Below are 12,870 nucleotides of genomic sequence, written 5' to 3'. Positions count from 1 at the left end.
TCTTATGGGGTATGCCTTTGTCAGATGGTTTGTTAGAGATGCAGCTAGTGGCCAGAAAATAGAACAATAACTATTTCTTTTACTGGATCAAATTTGTGATATTAGATTCTTTAGAACTAAATTAATGCTATACTTGCACTGTAAACCAGAAGCTCCTTGATTTTAGTTATAATTTTGAAATAGCTAACTCATTTTCTGTTGAGGAGGAAACAGTAATGAAGTACTTTGTTATTGTTGTTGCTCTGGAATTTTAAAGACAAATTTTTATTGTATAAGCAATTTCATTTCAATATTTTATTTCATTATTTTAATGTAATTTATCTTTCTACTCACTTTTTAAAATGCTTGCTCCTCTTAACTTAGGTTTATTTGAAGTAAAATAAAGAATATGAGTTTCACAACTTAGAAATTTGTACCTCAAGAAAACAGTATGATACACTGAATAAAATAGTTGAAAATGTAACTGCATTTCACTGTTTGAAGTAGCTTTTTAATTTGTGATAATTGTAGATTCATATGCAGTTGTAAGAAATAACAGAGAGAGATTTTGTGGACCTTTACCTTGTTTCCCTCAATGCTGACATCTTGCAAAACGATAGTAAAATATTGCAACCAGAATATTGAAATTGATACAGTCAAGATACAGAACATCTCCATCACCACAGGGATCTCTTATATTGCCCTTTTATAGCTACACCCCCTTCCTACCCACCTCAGCCCCTTCCTTAACCCCTGGTAATCATTAATCATTTCTCCAATTCTATAATTCTATCATTTCAATGTTATATAAATGGGATTATAGAGTTAGTATGTAACCTTTTGGGATTGTCTTTTTTCACTCAGTGTAATTCTCTGGAGATTCATCCAGGTTGTTGCACGTATCAACATGTATATTTGTTATTTTTTTATTGTTGAGCATTAGTCCATGGTATAGATGTACCACAGTTTGTTTAACCATTCACCTGTTGATGGACATCTGGGTTGTTTCCAGTTTGGGACTATTATGAATAAAGCTGCTATAAACATTTGTATACAGGTTTTGTGTTAGGATAATTGCTTATTTCTCTGGGATTAATACCCAGGAGTACAATTGCTGGCTCATATGTAGTTACATGTTAACTTTTTTATGAAACTGCCAAACTGTTTTCCAGTGGCTGTATCATTTTACATGACCATCAGGGATGTGTGACTGATCTAGTTTCTCTACATCCTTACCAGCATTTGATGTTGTCACTATTTTTTTTTTTTTTAGCCATTCTTATAGATATGTAGTGATATCCCATTGTGGTTTTAATTTGCATTTCCCTAATGGCTAATGATGTTGAACATCTTTTCATTTGCTTATTTTATATCTGTATATCTTCAGTGAAATGTCTTTTGGCCATTTTCTAATTGGATTGTTTGGGTTTTATTACTCTTAAATTTTGGGAGTTCTTTATATATTCTAGATAGTAGTTCTTTTTCAGATATGTGGTTTGCAAATAGAGTTGATGCTCATTATTTATGGAATTTGTGTTAGTGAATTTGCCTACTTGTTAAAATTAATTTGTAACCCCCAAATCAATACTTGCGGTGCTTTTGGAATCATTTACAGACATGCACAGAGTGGCAAAAATTTTGAGTCACCTAACATGCACATTCCCAGCTAAGGCTGAACAAGATGATGCTCTGCCTTCTTGTTTTAACTCTCATACTGTAAACAAGTGTCCATTTCACAGATTATTTAGTGCTACATTTTTTTGCTTTTCTTGCTGTGATATGCCTTACGGAGAAAATAACGTGTGTTAAATAAGCTTTGTTCAGGCATGATTTGTAGTATTATTGGCCATGAGTTCAATGCTGAGGAATCAATATATATTAAATAAGGTGACTTGAAACAGAAACACACATAAAACAAGTTTATGTATTGATCAGTTGATGAAAATGCTGTGACCAGAGGTGTGCAGGAACTTGTATTTCATTATTTGCTAATTTAGTGTTCATGGAGAATTCGCAGATCATAACTATCCTGATTAACGAGAATCAATTGTATGTTCTCTCAGTCCATAGCTTGTCTTTTCGTCCTCTTAAACAGATCTTTCACAGAGCAAAAACTGGACTGATGAAGTCCAGTTTTTCAATTTTTTCTTTTATAGATCATGCTTTTGGTGTCAAATCTAAGGACTCTGCCTAGTCCTAGATCCTAAATATTTTCTTCTGTATTTTTTTCTAGTAGTTTTATGTTTCGCATTTAAATCCATGATCCATTTTGTGTTAAGTTTTGTACAGGGTGTAAGACTTAGGCCAAGGTTCATTTTTTTGCCTAGGGATATTCAGTTGCTCCAATACCATTTGTTGAAAACACTATCTTTCTTCTACTGAATTGCTTTTATACCTTTCTCAAAATTCACTTACGCACATATGTGTGCGTCTGTTTCTGAGTTTTCTGTTGTGTTCCATTAATCTATGTGTCTATCATTCTGCCAATACCACATCATTTGAATTGCTGTAGCTATGTAAATTTTCAAATTGGATAGATCGATCCCTCCCACTTTATTTTTCTTTTTCAAAATTGTTTTATCTATTCTAGTTCCATTACCTTTATATATATATTTTAAGATAATCTTGTCTATATCTACAAAAAAATCTTGCTTGGATTTTAATAGGAATTGCATTAACCTGCTTATCAATTTGTGGGGGAGAATTGACGTCTTTATTATGTTGAGTCCTACATGAACACAGTATGTCTTGCATTTCTTTGTATCTTTGATTTCTGTCATCAGTGTTTTGTAGTTTTCAGTATACAAGTCCTGTACACAGTTTGTTAATTTTACACCTGATTATTTCATTTTTTAAGTGTTGTAAATAGCATTATATTTTTAATTTCAGCATTCATGTTTTCATTGCTGTATATAGAAATACGATTGATTTTTTTTTTTTCAAGTTTATCTTGTATCCTACATTGCTTGCTACACTCACTTATTTGTTCTAGGATTTTATTTTTTCTTGCTAGTTTCTTTGGGATTTTCTGTGTAAAGAATTATGTCATCTGCAAATAGGGACAGTTTTATTTCTACCTTTCTGATTTGTATGTCTTTTATTTCTTTTTCTTGTCTTATTGCAATGGCCAAAACTTTCAGCACTGTGTTGAATAAGAGTGTTGACAGTGCAAATCTTTGCCTTTTTGCCAGTCTTAAGGAGAAAGCATTCAGTCTTTTACCATTAAGTATAATGTTAGCTGTAGGTTTTTTTGTGGATTCTTTTTATCAAGTTTACTAATATAACTGAATATGTGGCTGCATTTCAGTTTCAAAAAGGAAGTATTTATTTTCACTTTTGAAGTTGATCTATTTTTTGGCTTATTTGTCTTGGTGCCAACAGCTGTGTACAGTTATTAACATTGAGTAATTTAAGCGCCCTAACAGCATTATTCAAACTCTCCAAATATGGAGTAAAAATTTACCACTGTTGATACTAAAGACACTATGGAGAATGTTGCTTTGTGTGTTCAAGTTTCCCCCCCCCCCCCGCCGCCACCCCCATATTGCTGCCTGATTTCTTACAAATCTTTCTTTCACCTCCTACTATAATTGGGGATGCCTTATCTTCTTATCTACTCACTTTATGAATGTATATTTAGGATTAATGATATGCTGGAGCGGATCTTGCTGCTTACTTCTTTGAAAGTTTATTAGCTTTCTGATTCCCTATAAATCAGAATTTTGTAAGTTATTTCTTTCAGTCACTAAATGGAATTTTATGATTTTAAAAGAGTTGACATAGATTAAAGAAAAAAGGAACATTTTCTGGGCAGCACAAGGGCTTCTTTCTGTGAAATGGTTTGAATATTTTAGGTATAAGGGACTCTGTTATTTAATAAAGTTACAATAAAATGCATTGATCAATAGATTACTAATGCATTGCTTATTAGATTACTAAACAACCAACACCCTCTGAATGGAGTCGCTCAGTTCAGGCATTTGATCTGCCCTTCCTAACCCTTGATAGCACTCCAAGGTTTTGCCGCTACTTGTGAGAACCCAAGATAAGCCTCAAACTTGGATTCTTTCTGAAGGTATAATGAGCTACCACCCCAGCCATTTGGCACATCACCCATGTTATTTTAGAACAAAAAAAAAAAAGCTTTTCAGTGGAATGGGATTATTTTACTTTAGCAGTTTTCTATGTTATAAAGTTTAATTGCAAGTTTAAATGAACAGAAGTAAATTTGTGCCCATATGGCATTAAAGTATGTTAACTTTAGGGGAGAGAAATAATATGAATAATGCTTAGAGATGTTTTTCTGTGCCAGAAACAAAAGCATAACATTCTTAAAATTGTATTTTCACTGAAATGTACCTGTCTAAGAAAAGAATAATATGTTTTATGCTATTTTTTTTTCTTTTCTTGGATCATAGGCAGTTCTAAAAGTAGAATAAAATTTGTAGCCTAGTAATGGTTTTACAAGCATCACAGTAACTGGGCAAATAATCTATTGTAAATTTCCTACATGTCTATTGATGTCATTAAACACAAGCATATTGTATTTCAGAATCATTTAGTCATCTTCACTGTTACTGACAGTTGGTGCATTAGTTCATGTTAAATGGAATATCTCTTTAAACTATTCTTGGCATTTCCTAGATTAGATGAATTATGAATTTGATTATTAAAATTAACCTTTTATGTTCATCTGGTATGTTGTTCTGAGCCAATGTCCTTTTGTACTAAATCTTTATCTTTCTGTGCTCTGTGAAAAAATTTTTGTTCAGGTAGTTGTTTAATGCAAAGTATATTTTGCATGAAATGTAATTTGCAATATATGCAGTTTGTTTTTACATACAAATATTTTATAAATATATCTTTCATGAGCCAGAAGAAGGATGGATATATTCTAAGTTTGTACATCGTTTTCTTTTTCTTCTTTTCCTCAAAATTGATTAGGATTTTGGAAATAATAGAAATGAAAATTAGGCTATATTCTACTATTACAAATAAAGATAAACTATATTTGACTTCCAAAATATATGCTAATTGATACCCCACCCCCCCTCCCCTGCCACATCCCCATCTCAATGCTCTCTAGGTTTTAAGAACATTTTGTTAAATTAGTTTAAAGGGAAAGATTCTAAAAAATCATGCTTGGCTATTATGTCATAGGCAGATGGTACTTCTCATTACACTCTTTATTTTATTCCTCTTCATGAATTTGTCAGTTTTTTTTCTGATTTTTAAAGAAGAGACTGTACAAATTGTTCCTTGAACCTCTTTTTCCTTTGGGATGCACTCATGCATCCACATGTATCCATATTCATGTATGTGTATTTATGTGTGTGTACAGACACATACACTATTGGGAATCTCTTTTGGGCATTTGTGAACTGTTTGATCAGAACAGAAGGATTCTGATTATTTTGCAGTGTAATGTGGAGTTTAGAGAGAATTCTGGAACTTAATTTATTGAGAATGAGTATTTGAGGTCAATATAACACTATTCAAAGTTGTATGGAATACCTTAACAAAAACTATTATAAGTCATTGACTATAAGTTGATTTTAAAATGTTTTACATTACAGAAAGTTGTGTTTGGCCATTTTTACGGATGATGTAATCTGAGGCAGAAGTTAATTGATTGCATGAGGTTATCAGATCTTGAATTAGAAAGTCATGTATTTCAAGTGCATTTTGAACTCCTTTTTCGGGAGTAACTTTTTCTAGGAGTTAGAAGAGATGTAACTTGAAGGAAGGAAGACCAGCGTGTGAAAATGCTTACAGGCATTAGGTTTCCCAAACCTAAGATTAAATGTGAGTTTTCATTGCTAAGAAGTATGTAGACTTATATTATGTGAAAAGATTGTGTATACTTTTTAGCTTTGTTTGGGGTCCTGAAATATCTTGTTGAATACAGAATAACTAGTTGAAGCTATACTGGGGTGCTTAGAAAACGTATTCAGTGTGCTCATATTCTCTACTTATTTCCCATCTAACTCCTACAATTGACTTCACGCTATGCTAATGTTAAAATCAACTGAGGGGCACAACCAGTGTACAGATAAAATATTTGTTTGCTACAACCTAGTTTGGCTGAGCTAAACATCTTTTGGAACCTGACAACAAGTTACTTAAACAACTTATGTTTAGTGATGGTTGATTTGGTGGAAATATTAAAGAAAAATATAGCATGAGTATTGACAACTGGGTGGTAAAAACAGCAGGTACATCTGGCACACAGAAACTAGAGGTGAAAGGTTTAGTCAAGAGTTACGTAGTCCATGAAGTAATAACGAGCTGTCCTATTTATTTGTTTACTTTTTATTATCTATATCCTGAGAGCGGATACCTGTCTTTTTCTCTTCTATATCCCCAGTGCCTGGATCAATGCCTGGCACATAGCAGCTTCTCAGTAAATATTTGTTGATTGAGAAAACTACCTGACAGAGAGCAAGAATTAGGCTTCATGTGGAGTAATGCTATATTCACTGCTGTGATCAGAGTAGAAGACTTTAGGTAGAGGATATAGAATTATTTTTGTTTGCTTTCAAACAGGATATTACTAAGTATCTCAGAGATCATAATTATTTCTTAGAAAATAACAAATTTGTGTTTTTGTAAATGAGAAACATTTTCAAGGCTTCAGTTGCTTGAATAAAAAAGATTAGTGAAATGGGAAAATCTAATTTTAGGAAAGCAGTTTCTTTTTAGGGTAATAACGTATGTAACATTAGAAGTCAGTGGTTATTGGACAGTTTAAGTAGATGCCAGAATGCAGGATGACCATTGTTTGAGATATTGTAGGGGCCAGTGTGAGAATTATGACTTGGATTTGTGAACCAGTGAGAGTTTATTTGGGGCACCCCAGTGCAGTGAGCAATCCCACAAATCTTAGAACCAGCGGAACACTCTAGCTGTCTGCATTTTCACGCAAACTTGAGGTCCCTAAACCATACACTGCCCATAAGTTTAAAAAGGCTGCTGTCCGTTGTTCTAATGCCTTCATAAAGATATTTGTCCATATTTACTGTATCATTTTATAAACCCAGTGTATATCTATGAGAAACAGTTATTAATTTATTTTTTATAAGGACAGAACCTATTTAATGCCTAGACAATGTATGTATGTATGCATGTTTGTGTATATACATATAGGTATGTAGATAGATATAGACATAGGGATATAGATAATATATATTACTAGATTAAAACTTTCACATCTTTCCTAATTAATGATAGTTTCTGAGTAGTTTCAAAGATGATGTGGGCTGACAATCTTGGCAAAAAATGTTCCTATAGTTGGCAGAGAAGAGACTGGTCTCCACATGTTTGATAATTCTTCAAGTACTGTACATCTATTTAGGAAAAAGCATTTGGAAGAGAATGAAGAAGGGGCCATAGTTTCTGTGACTTTGTCTTCAAATCACTACATATCCAACATGATACTTCTCCAGAAGTTTCTTTTAGTTTCAGCAAATCTTCTTTTGTGTTTGTAATGATATGGGACAGGGCTATGAAATTATATATATATTTATATGTATATATATAATTGTGGTAAGAACACTTAACATGAGTTCTACCCTCTTGACGAATTTTTAAGTACACAGTACAGTATCGTTAACCATAGGCACTATGTTGTACAGCAGATCTCTAGAGCTAATTAATCCCGCATAACTGAAACTGTACACCCATTGAACAGCAACTTCCCATTTCTCCATCTCTGTAGCCCTGGCAACTACCAATTTACCCTGTTTCTCTGAGTTTGACTCTTTTAGATACCTCATATATGTAGAATCATACAGTATTTGTCCTTTTGTGATGCTTATTTCACTTAGCATAATGTCTTCCAGGTTCATCCATGTTATCACATATGGCAGGATTTCCTTCTTTTTTAAGGCTGAATAATATTCCAATATATGTATATATATACCATATCCTCTTTATCCATTCATCCATTGGTGGACATTTGGGTTGTTTCCATATCTTGGCTATTGTGAATAATGCTGCAGGGAACATGGGTGTGCAGATATCTGAGATCCCGTTTTCGATTCTTTTTGGATATATACCCAGAAGTGGGATTGTTGGATCATATGGTAATTCTGTTTTTAACTTTTTTAGGAACCTGTATACTGTTTTCCATAGTGGGTGCACCATTTTATTTCTCACCAACAACGCACAAGGATTCCAATTTCTCGAATTACTGTGATTATCATCCAGTGATATGCTCTTGGTATACATATATTCGATATGCATCTGCCTCAGAATGGCCCATGCTTATTTTATTATAACCCTTTCCAAATAATTTATAAAAGCGATTTACTTGTACTGATAGTAAAAATGCCTTACACATAAAAACTGATTTTCTTTTTTTGAAGCTTTTCTATATGCGTTATCTTATCTGACTCTTACAGGCCTGTGTAGTCAGTCTTCTCTTAGAGTTGTTACTGGGAATTTTCTGAAAACCTATTGTACATTTTAAATTTGAGCTTTATTGTCCAAAATAGTCTCTCCGAAAAATTGTAAGCCACTTACATTGTAAAAGAATTTGGAAGTTCTTATTTTATTAAAATGGCTTTGTAATTCCTAATTTTTGAAGATATACTTCCACTAACATTTTTATGTCAGTGCATTTATAGGATTGAGCAAAAGATTTTATAGTAGATGGCGTGAATATTTTACTTTGAGTCTATGGTACAAAAGAACAAAAAAGTGTGTGGGGAATTCTGTTATGAGCTAGCAAGTCTGCGGGTTTAATTTGAATTCATTGAAGAGAGTGGACTTCGTAGATTCACAGTTAATGAGCCATTTCTCTTAAAGTATTCTGTCACTATGGGATTGCCTACAGTTAGAATTGACAGTTGGAAACGTGCTGAGATAGGAAACTAAAAAACAGCTGTCTCTCTGGGCAAATGGTACCAGCTGGTGAGGCTTGCCCAAGGAAAATATTTTATGTAATAAAATAGCTTTTAGATATCACTGAAATTATGTATTATATATTTAAGGTTAAGTTTTTTTAGTTTGTTTGCTTTCATCAAATTAAAATACTAAGATATTTTTTCAATTGAAGAAGTTTTGTATTTTATTGACAGCTAATCTTTTTAGCATGCATTCATTAAACTAATAGATAAGCCTTTGTTGTTGTTAATGCCGTCCAGTTGATTCCAACTCCTAGTGCCCCCGTGTGTAGCAGAGCGGAACCCTGCCCAGTCTTTTTGTGCCATCCTCTCACCTTCCTGGACTATATCAGACAATGCTCCACTGCTATTCATGGAGTTTTCGTGGTCAGTTTTTTTGGAAATGGGTGGCCAGGTCTTTCTTCCTAGCCTGTCTTAGTCTGGAAGCTCTGCTGAAACCTATCTACCATGGAGACCCTTCTGATATTTGAAATACCAGTGGCATAGCTTTCAGCATCACAGCAACATGCCCCACCACAGTATGACAATTAACAGAGAGGTGGTGTAGTTCCCTGACCGAGAAACAAACCAGAGCTCAGCAGTGAGAGCCCAATCTTAACCACTAGATATAAATCTTCAGAGTTTACTTTTTGAAATTGTATAGTGGTCATTGGAAAGGTGTTTTTGTTTCTCATATGGGTTTTAGAAGTAGAAATAATTTTTTTTCCCTGTTAGGTCTTTTCTAGAATGAAATCTATTTTTAAAATGTCTTCAATGTATTAGAAATGAGTGGTTATGTTCTCATACTCTAAGAAAAGATTTATACCTCTGAACCTTAATTTAAATTTTGGTGATTCCCATTATTTTGATATTGTCAGATTTGATGGATAAAAATTATCATTTAAGTTAATAAAAAATAATCTACATCTTACCTAAGTAGGAATCTATTACTTTTTTTTGGCAGAGTAGTGTTTATTGGATTTCTAGAATGCTTCTATTTTGAGGTCCTTTAGTTTTTGTACGTGGAGAAACTGTATAATTAATGTTTGTGCAAAAATAAATAGGCAAACAGCTAGTGTATATTACAGACTTTAGTTGAAGTTCATCCTTTCACTCATAAGAAAAACCTTAGTGAAAGGTAATAAATTTAACTGTATATATTGTATATTTGGTAGTAATCCATTTTACCTCCTCTTTTGACTTATGAACTATATACCTTTTTGTTTTACTTTACTAGTGGTTGCTATGGGGTTTACAATATGCATCTTTAGCTTACCACAGTTTATCTTCAAATAAAATTATGCCACCTCACATATAACATGAGAGCCTCATAACATTGTGCTTCTATTTCTCCCTATATCTGAGTTTCCATCTGAAATCATTTTCTTTAGCATGAAGAACATTTTATAATATTTCTAGTATTAGTCTGCTGGCAATTAATTTTCTTGGCTTTTGTTTGTCTGGAAAGGTCTTTATTTTGCCTTCATTTTTCAAAGATATTTTCAGTGTATGTAGAATTCCAGGTATGGTTTTTTTTTCCTTGGATTACTTGGAAGATGTTTCCTCATTTTCTTCTGGTTTGTATTATTTCTGTTGAGAAGTTGGTAGTATTTATTATCTTTGATCCTCTCCATGCAATGTATTGTTTTCTTTGGCTGCTTTTGAGATTTTGTCTTTGTCACTGGTTTTCAGCAATTTGATTATGAATGTGCCTTAGGGTTCTTTTCTTCATGGTTATCTTCTTTGTTGAGCTTCTTGGATATCTGGGTTTATAGTTTTTATCAAATCTGGAAAATGATCTGCTATTATTTTTTCAAATATTTCATCTCCCCTACCCCTCTTTTCCTTTACTCCAATTACATATAGGTTAAGCTGCTTATCATTGTCCCGCAGGTCAGTGAGGCACTGTTCATTTTTTCTGTTTTTTCTTTCTTTCATTTTGGATAGCTTTTATTGCTGCATCTTCACGTTCTCTGACCTGCAGTGTTTAATGTTAAACCTATCCACTGAATTTCTCATTTGAGATATTGTATCTTTGAGGTCTGAGAAGTTCTAGTTTTGTTCTTTTTTTTATCCAGTTCTTTTTGCATTATGTTTATGTTTTCCTTTATATCCTTGAACATTTTTATAATATCCAGTTTAATGTACTTGTCTCCTAATTTCATCATCTGTATCAATATTTTCTAGGTCTGTTTTTATTGACTGATCTCTCCAGTTGTAGATCACGTTTTTCTGTTTCTGTGAATGTCTATAGTAATTTGTATTGGATAGTGGACATTATAAATATTACATTGGTGAGTGTCTGGATATTGTTGTCTCCCTTTAAAGAACATTGAATTTTGTTTTGGCAGCAATTAAGTTTATTGCGCTTGATCATTTGTAGATTTGTTTGAAAGCTTTGCTAAGGTATACCTAGAGTAGCTATTACTGTAGGAATAGTTTAGCTCTCTTCTGAGGCACGACCCTTCTCAGGTCAATATTGAATACCCTGAGTGTTCAGTGAGGCCTTTTCATTCTGGCTGATTTGAACTCGAATGTCTCCAAGCCCTATGTAAGCTCTTGGAATTGTTCACCTTTAACCTTTCTAGTACTTTCTTTCCTCAGTAGTTTTCTTAGTCTAGCCTCTTGGTAGTTTCACCCTACGCATACACAGCTTAGTCAAAGACTTACAGGAACTCATATATAGATTTCCAGAGCTTTTTTCTGCATAACTCCCTTATCTCTGGTATTGTGCCCTGCAAACTCCAGTTGCCTCGGTTTGCCTGAGCTCCAGTCTTTCTCCTCAACTCATTGAGGCCACTAGGTTTGCCTTGGGTTCCTCCTCCATGGGCCGTAGTCCAGAAATTGCCTTCAGGCAGAAAGCCAAGGTGATCATGGGGCTCATCTCCTTTGTTTTCTTTTCTCAGGGATCACAGATCTATACTGCCTGTTTTCTACTCTCTGAAAACAGTTTAATGTATTTTATACACTTGTCTGTTTATAGCGAGAAGGCAAATCCAAATACTAGTAATTCCACTATGGCTGGAAGCTGAAATCTAACAATTTATAACTTTTTTTTTTTTGCTGATAATGTGTTAAAAACAGGAGGATTTGGAGGAAACTTCTCTTCCTCTCCTTCAATGGGAATGGTTATGAAAGAAAGTATCTCTTGATTTCAGATAGCCTATCTTAGAATAGGAGTTCATAGTAGAATCCACATTATTATGTTTGGTAGAATTGTCCTCTTTGCTAGCTCAAGAAAGACTTGTTAAATTGTTAAAACTCCATGTGGAAAGGTAAAAGAAGAGTGGTGAAAATAGTTTTGTTTTTATTCCTATCATTATTGTAGGGAACAGTTACCTTGTTTTGAAAAAAGATAAAGAGGCAAAGTGTTAATCTATAATATAGTTGCTGATATTATCTCACTTTCACGAGTTCAGATGACATAGCAAAGGCTACTCTGAGTTTATCAGTCTACCTGATATTTTTTTCTCAACTACAGTGTGGCCTTCTTCTTTACGTGAGTGCTTTTCCATAGGTAGAGTAAATAATTTATAGGAAATTTATTATTTGCATGTGTAATATCTGATTTATAGTTCGTTTCTTGTTCTGGCTTACCGATATCTATTATTAAACCTTTTATTTTCATGTATTGGTCTACCTTAGATGTGTGAACTGTAATGTGTTTCCTTGAGTATGTTAATAAAAATCAGCACAAAGTCATTCAAGTATGTCTATTAGCCTTTGAGATCATTTTGATAAATGTCTACTCTAACAGAGTGAGATGGGAAGAGGAAGAGGTTGTGAAAAGTTAGTGAGATTCTTGACCTAGATGCCTGACATGGTGATGGTGTTGTCCTGAGCACCTGAGTTCAGGAACATGGAATCTTCATTCTTCTTGTTTTTGAAACATAGATATTGATGTTATTAAGAGAAACAGGAGAAACTGGGGTCTAATGTTTCATGCCAAACCATCTGAATAGTTGGTTCAGCTGAAACCCAATGTTAAAATTAAAATCATGTAAAT

The 12,870-nt window shown here is 33.5% G+C and overlaps 1 protein-coding gene across 9 annotated transcripts in view; it reads left to right on the top strand.

The window, feature by feature from the left end:
* The window catches only part of FAM172A (family with sequence similarity 172 member A), a 412,528-nt gene that overhangs the window by 78,547 nt on the left and 321,111 nt on the right, over positions 1-12,870 (top strand). The gene's annotated exons all lie outside the window — the stretch shown is intronic.

The sequence above is a fragment of the Diceros bicornis genome, chromosome 1, assembly GCF_020826845.1.
Source record: "Diceros bicornis minor isolate mBicDic1 chromosome 1, mDicBic1.mat.cur, whole genome shotgun sequence".
NCBI classification, from domain to species: domain Eukaryota; kingdom Metazoa; phylum Chordata; class Mammalia; order Perissodactyla; family Rhinocerotidae; genus Diceros; species Diceros bicornis.
This window is presented reverse-complemented; position numbering and strand designations above follow the sequence as displayed.